The following is a 7653-nucleotide window of genomic DNA, read 5'->3' as shown; positions in this document are numbered from 1 at the left end:
AAGCTCTAACGTCAAAAACGTCATTACGAAATTAAAACGCCTCGAGCTGCTGCTGCTGCTGCTGATGCCGTGGCTCGATCGATTTGCTGTCACTCCGCGCCTTCTTTCTGCGATTAAAACTTTATAATGGCATATCGCTTATAAAGAGCTCCCGACTTCGTGATAAATGACGCTTCAGTCTGTTCTCGGCTACTTGCATATTCGATCGGATGATTGTATAATTAACGTCTCGTAGAAATTTTTCGAAAATTTAATTTTTGCGTTTGATTTGGACGCTGAAAATTCACTACTTGATCTAATTGTAAAAATTGAACGATCAACAGTGCGAAGGTTTCTATGATTCAATGGTTTTTGAAAGTTTTTTAGTAAATCTTCGCAAATTTTCAGCTATATTTATTGTATTTTCAAAGACGAAACTTGACAATAAGTAAAAACATAAATGCTGGTCAAAGCTATGACCAGAAGTAGAAAATGAAATTTTTTCTGGAGAACTTGACGAATGCGTGCAATTTCTTTTCTGTCTAGTCGAAAAATTTGGAAGGATTTGAAGCTTCAAGCGTAAAAGCGTAAAAGCGTAAAACCGATAGAGCGTTACTGCGGACGGAGGTTTTATTCGTACCACGCTAATGTACAGCGCAAATGCATAATTCGAAGTTCCAGGGATCACTATATGACTTGAAATTTGATGACTCGAATTCTTTAACAGTCATATAATTCGAATTTTTTTAAATTATGTGATTACAAATACATATAATACATCCAAAACACCAAGATTATAGTAGATATGAAGCAATATTACCACTATTGAATTGGCGCTTACTTACATATACCTTAAACTTTGTCTTTTCTCTTGTGTTTGAAGACAGAATGCACGCGCCTCCTAGCGGTCACTTAGATTTCATCTCGATAATGGCGAGGCCTACGTATCAGAGAAGTCTTACAATCGCATAAATATCTTTCTAATTCAAAACATTTCGAAGAAAAGTATAATTTACACGACATTTTCTTCAAATTGTGTGATTTTCACTGGAGATCAGGCAAGCACGAATAAAGAGATGTGAAAGATTTTGGTTTTGATTCATTTGAACATTAAAAGCGATTGGCGAGGGTTTTCGTAGTGCCGCACACATTAAATCGCTTGATTTTTTTAGAGATGATTAAATTCAGTTGCCGATTGACGGAACTCATTTCTAATTCGGTAAACAAGTCAAGAACAAAATTTAAAAATTCCAGTAGCATGTTTGTGGTAAGAGAACATTTTCGAAAGATATTAGACCCGAGGTCAGGAACGGGGCCTGAAACAACTATATACTGATTTTTAATACAAAACATTTTTGTTTGGTTGTATTGTTTTTTTGACTCACGACATGGATTTCTACGCGATTCGATTGCCCACTTCGCTGTTTAGATGAACATTTTATTGACTCAGTTGAATTTACGCATCATAAACTTCTCGAGTGAATTGCTTACCTGCGCGCGTCAAAAAAGAAAGTAAATTGCGAAATTATTCAAAATTTCGAGGAGACAAATCAGCTGGGCAATTAATATACGAATTTTACTCAAGCGACAGGCAAATCTGCAATTGATGGATCTGGTTTTTTTCTTTTTTTCCATTAATTATCGCTGATTTATGTACATAATTAGTTCGCCAAAAAGTATCAATTGTATATGCTAATTGTTTCTTTCGTAAATACTTTCTATAATCAAACACGGGTCGAGCGTTATTTTTTCTTGTTACAAACATAAAATCAAGTCGAAAAAAAAGTTGAGGCTCAGTATCGACTCGACGAGCAAAGAGCACGTACGAGATATTACAATCACGATGTCGACACTCGCGACAATTTACGCGATCGTCGCGGCTCTGAACAGCATCGTCTTGCTCGGCACGGTCTCACCCGCGAGCGCCTATGGAATTACTCCGAGCTCGTCGTCGTTCGAGCGCGAAATCGGTGCAGATCGCGAGCAAGTGATCTCTGTGACTATCGTCCAATACTCCTGGTATGACGCCGCGTGCCCCAAGGATGTAAAGGATGAAGAGCTCCAGGAATGTCGGGTGCGTCGGAAGCAGGATAAGGAGGAAAAGAAGTGCAAGATCGGGCTGCGCCGCAATCCCGACAGCTACTCCATCGGTGGCCTTAGAATCTATCCGTTCGGCGCGGATCGAGCGATCGTGCGTTGGGTCGAGTACACCTCCAGCAAGTCCGAGGGGCCTAACTCGCGATACAGGATCGTCGATTTTTCCAATTGCAACGTCAAAACGATCGAATTTTCGGAAGATTTCAATCGGCTGATTCTTAATGGAGAGTTGGTTCCGAGGTATTGGTATACCTCGGGTGTCCTTCGCAAGGGTGAGAATGATTTCGAAGTTGTGTCGTTAGACGCCGAGAATTTTCATAAATCATTGATCGATGCCGAGAGAGTTGCTTCGAAGTTTGATACACTATTCACTTACCGAAATAACGCCGCTCTCATTGTTCCGTTGCCAATGGACGAGGGCAAGTTGTTTATCCAAATCTTTCCGACCGATCTGAACCAACGGATCGAGTTTGGCTCACTAGTCGGTACTCTTACAGTTGCTTACATTCGGCCTAACGGTAACTAAAAAAAATTACGTTTTATTTCCGGTGACTCAAATTAACACCTAATGAGACATTTCATTTTTTGCGTTTCCAGACGAACGAAAAAATGTAATTACTCGTATCGAAAATGTGCACTGGCCTTCGGTCTCCTTGGCCAACGGATTGATCGGCCTATGCGCTCGACGAAACGAAACGTCGATGAAATGCACGCAGTTCAAGCTCGACGACAAAGAGATCAACTGGTTTTCAGCCAACATCATCCAGGAGAAACAGGGCCAAAAACGAGTCATCTACAATTTGCCGAGGGGCGAAGGATTTCTAACTTACATCGAGATCCGCCGCTATTTTTCGAAATCGCCCGACAAGTATCTAGTCAAAATCGGTCCGGATGGAAAAGCCAAGCAATTCGTGGATCCCGATTTGAATTGTCTCCCGAAGGACGAGAAGGTGGGTTTCAATAAGATTTTTGAAGACGATCAGGGCAATTATTGCATGAGCACCGCCTGCATTAAGTATTTGCCTGATAATTCGTATTTGAAATTGCTCTCGAAGTGCTTCCAACCGGAAGATTTTAAAAACATTTCGAAATACAATTTCGAAATACTACTTGATCTAGACTTTTTGTAACGACTTTACCATAATCTCCCTTAACAAGCTCAGCTTTTTATCGAATGATAAGTATCAATCGACGTGTATAAATATTCTCATGTGATTAAGTTGTCTTCTCTATTATTTAGTCTAAAAGAAAATTTGTTACTCGTTTACTTTGTCTCTAGAAATAAATATAAATAATTACATAGGCGAATGAAATAACAATGGTCGTGTACTTGATTTTAAAATCAGTACTTTTAAAAATAGTCGATCCTACAATCTGATTATACAATTCACATTGTTTATATAAACATTCGAATGCAAATACAAAAGGTTTTATCTTTTTTGTAACAAATTAGATGTGAAATTTCTTGTGGGATGTGTTTAATTGGTAGGCGTGGGTGGCTAGTTTGATTATATTGCTCGGTGTTTATAACTTTAAATGATCTATGTGGCGTTATGAAGGATTGTGAGGATTGCTCGCTCGAACGACACATATATAGTTCGGGGACCATGGTTACTCTATAAATCGTCGAAATACTATATGTAAATTTATTTATGCATAAGTACACAAATCTTTATAAACTGATGTAAATACACAATAATACTTCTTAATATAACTTTAAAGCATATTTTATGAAATAAAATTGTCAAAAAAATTACATTCAGTTTTAGTTTGGAGTAATAATTAGAGGTAGAGGCGGATTAGAAAAAGTGCCGCTCCATGTAAAACTGTATTTTTCGCTTTTTTAAGGAAGCTCTAAAATTCAAATTCGAAGTATTAAAGTAATATTGCAGATACATAAAAGTATTAAGGAAAGAGATACAACTATTACTGGAGCTTTTAATAATTTTTAGGAATGTGGAACACGCTTTTGAGTTAAGTTAAATTATAAAGATGTTTCCACGTTGTTTTTTTCAGTAAGTATATTTCTACGATCGATTGCGCCTCTCGTAACTGAAATAATCAGTGTACCAGCTCAGAATCGTTCCATGGAACGGATTTGATCAATTTAGAATCATGTATGGGAGGTTTATCAAAAAACCAAGAGTCAACTATAAACGCTCGCCCTACAAAACGTGAAAAAAGTATCAAAAAATGTACGAAGAAAAATAATTAATTAGCATGCAAAATCTGGTTAAAAATGAAAACATCACCTCAATAATGAATAGATTTGTAATAACAATTAATACACGCGATTCAGGTAAGATACAAACGAACGATTTTGATTGAGTTTTTCTACTGAAACATCTGTATAAGTATCTATATCTATACATATTTACAATTTTTGAAAATAATTAGCTTTTTACTCACGCCACTGATGAGATATAAAAACTACTACTTTAAGTTACTATTCAGAGCATATGACGGCAATTAGTTTGAGACGTTAGCATGAACAATTAGTTATTTATTAAAATTTGATCATCATCTGACGTGAGGTTAAGGATGCAATTGTATGTTCAGAATTATGAGAAAATAGCTATTAAGAGATTTTCAAAGTGTTAATAAGCATTATAAGAAAGTTATTGTCATGATAGACAACAGTATTATACAGGTTAATTGTCTTATTATGTATAAAAAGTTGCTCCAATTAAACTTTTCTGATTTTGACTCCGTTGCGTCTAGTAGGGGTGTGTGACTCGTGCTTGAGTCAAATCGCTCGCATGATTGCAAAAAAATCGATCAGTCTTTCGCTATGTTCGTTTTGCTTCACGCCCGGTAGCTTTCAATTTCGAGTTTTTTTTTCTTAAAAAAAAAGTAATGCACACTAGTGTATATTGACTAAGCTGCTCGAATACAATTACGCGCGTGTGCACCTACGGAAAGACTACTATCGGATCCAATTTGACTTGAAAAGAATTATTTGATTTTTCTCGCTGGATCGCTCAAGTCGTAAACTTTAAGGAAGAAAATGGGATCAAGCTTCGGGAGCGTTCGTCGAGGTCAGCGAGTCTTTTGTCACGCGGCACAAACCAGTGATAAACAGCTTCTAACCATTCGGTCCGTGAAGTAGCTCAACGTTATTTGATCGCATTGTATCTCAAGTTCTTCAATTTGGACCTTGGTTCTCTCTCTCTCTCTCTTTCTCTCAGCTCGAGCATGTATAATTTGCAAATTGAAAAATGTCTGCGTGCAAAGCATGAATTTTAAGCGCGTAGTTGCATCCCTTCATCTCCGAGAAGCATGACTTATCTTCTTTTTTTTACGTTATTTACTAATGAAGCAATTAAAAGTTGTACGAGATGAGAAATAATTTTAGGCAGAGCAGTGCCAGCGGTGGCAGCATCAGCAGCAACAGCTCAAAGAGAAAGAAAAAACTTTCTTTCAAAATATGCGGCAAAGCAATTTATGATTACCTCTCCCGAGCGATGCGTCGATTGTAAAACTCACGAAGCAAGAATAAATACAAAATTTACTTGTGAAATAAAATATTTTCTCGACTCTGTCAAATGACTTTTCATGTACATTCAATATTTACCGGTTAAATGTTTATTCGCTAATTGTAACGCTCAGATATATATATACATTTTTCTTGATTTCAGGCAATTTTCAACGTTTTAATATTAACAGTTGTTGACTCGCTATATTTTATCAGCGAACATATAGACGGATCGCAATGTCTTTGATGTCCGATAGCAAAACGACGCGTTGCGCGTTTAATAATCATTCGCGGACTAATCCCGAGTCATAGTTGCACAGCATCTTTACGCGCGCATAACTTTGAATCGCAGAAAAACAAAATTCACAAAGAGCTTATATGACTTTGAAAAATTTCAATGGCCAACGATTACGATCTCGGGGCTATTGGATATGGACGAAAGCTCGTTGCAACGGTCGCAACTCGCAATAAGCTCGCGCGACTTTATTGCTGGATCCCGAAGAGAGAGACGGCTTTTGATACTTTTTTATCAACGCTATTGCTGCAATCCTTTTTCGAATAACATCGGAGCTGCGCACGGCTAAGTACTCGCGGCTTACGATTTTTTTGTTGTTCTCCCACCGCACAGTGTTTGCAAAGCGCTCGTCTTAACGAGCCTGTACCCCCGGATGTATTTCAGCTCGCGATCCCTTTGATCGGTATCGTCGATCGAACCATACGATGATCGATCCGCACAGACAAAGGATCGTCGCGTAGCTAAAAGTCGAGTGCCTGTAGCTCGGCTATCTTGCGGGCACGAGCGAGCAGCGAGCAAAAGAACATGGCTGTGCGGATACTCGACGACTTTGGTTCGTTGGCGTTGCGGCAGTTATTTGTGCGTATACAGTACAGCTCTCCGTTTCTCTCTCGGACGCGAGCCTTGCCTACCGTATACATACACACAATGTACAGATATAGGCGCTTTTACGTGTGTATATATTTTGTGCCCTACATGTGTGTGTGCGTGAATGATATAGAGGGAGAGAGCCGCTGCTAGAGAGAGAGAGAGAGAGAGAGACCCGCGCCGCACACGATCGATACAGCTCTCGGTAGGACGTACGTATACGTATAGTCGGCAGGAAGCCCCCCATGGGGGAGGCGCGTAATGCATATATAGGGGGATGCTAGGCACCACCAAGCGGGAGCGATAGAGAAAGAGAGAGAGAGAGAAAACGAAAGAGAGAGTTTGATGCTTTCTCTCTCTCTTTCTCCCTCCTTATATTCGTGTGCACAGGCTTATTCGTCTGTGTCGCGCATCGAGTTCGGCTCGGGCTCGAGGCTCCCTTTGTGCTATAGCAGCTAGGCCTTGTAGCCGAGAGTCGACTCCCGAGCTGCTGCTGCTTCTGCTGTAGCCGTCCTGAAATATAATAACAGGGCTAACCTTGTACCCTATAGGTATACAGTTTAGCCCACCATCGAAAATCCTATATGTTATTATACAGTATTGCGCTGTTACACGGCGTCATCGTCGTCGTCCTCGTCAAGCATGCACATTATAATACGAGTACTTGAGCCTGATTAAGGGACTGATTTATTTTTCGTCCCTTAGGCTGCGCATTCGGGCGCGCATCTGCGATGTTATCGGGCTCGTGCGTGCACGCGGCGCTCTCTTGTGCGTCGAGTCCCTTTGTTCGACTCGACGACGACGACGATGATGACTACTACGATGCGATCGTCGTCGAGTGAAAATACAAGCGCGCCGGCGATGATTGCTGCCACCACCAGCCGCGTTCTCGCTCGCTTATCGGAGAGCTCGTAATTTTTACAGACTCGACAACTGCTGCTTTTTATGCGTGCGTTTATCGGGTGGCTACGATATTATAGTTCGATGTTCACGACGCATCTCGATTCTGAGCTTATGATATCGGATTATCTCGACATCTGCTTCGATCCGTTCGGCGAGAACGAGTTCATTTATATTTGCAGCTATATAAATCTTTGACTCGCCAACTTTGTACAGTAGAATAGATACACGTGCCGCTTTTTTGTGCATTTATCATTTGCATTTGCCAAAGTGCATATACAATGTATTTGCTCGTAGCAGCAGCAGCTCGATACAGTAG

Source organism: Trichogramma pretiosum, unplaced genomic scaffold (assembly GCF_000599845.2).
Source record: "Trichogramma pretiosum strain Unisexual culture from Peru unplaced genomic scaffold, Tpre_2.0 scaffold4, whole genome shotgun sequence".
Lineage (NCBI taxonomy): Eukaryota > Metazoa > Arthropoda > Insecta > Hymenoptera > Trichogrammatidae > Trichogramma > Trichogramma pretiosum.
The sequence above is the reverse complement of the archived record's forward strand: the minus strand, read 5'-3'. Positions refer to the sequence as shown.